Source organism: Myotis brandtii, unplaced genomic scaffold (assembly GCF_000412655.1).
Source record: "Myotis brandtii unplaced genomic scaffold, ASM41265v1 scaffold411, whole genome shotgun sequence".
Classification (NCBI taxonomy): Eukaryota; Metazoa; Chordata; class Mammalia; order Chiroptera; family Vespertilionidae; genus Myotis; species Myotis brandtii.
The window spans coordinates 749,220-749,469 of record NW_005365804.1 but is presented as its reverse complement, the minus strand read 5'-3'; the positions used below and the strand labels follow the sequence as shown (position 1 = coordinate 749,469).

The 250-nt window shown below is 67.6% G+C and overlaps 1 protein-coding gene across 2 annotated transcripts in view; it reads left to right on the top strand.

Moving 5' to 3' along the window:
- NDRG4 (NDRG family member 4) overlaps positions 1 to 250 on the top strand; it is a 28,921-nt gene that overhangs the window by 16,846 nt on the left and 11,825 nt on the right. The window lies entirely within an intron of this gene.

The following is a 250-nucleotide window of genomic DNA, read 5'->3' as shown; positions in this document are numbered from 1 at the left end:
AGCTGGGCCTCAGTGGGGCAGGCTCTGCAGCCGCCCGGGGCTAGTGATGGGGAGGCCACACCGGGGCAGGGAGGGGACAGGCGCCCCCTCACTTGCACCCACGGACTGTCTGGGTGTGAAAACTGCCGCCCCGCACCCCGACTTGTGCCTGGAAAGGCGACAGTGACCCGTGCGCTCAGGAACTGCCCTTCATGCCGCAAGCGCATTGCAGCTCTTGTTCAATGGCCACCCCTCCTGCCCCCCACCCTTC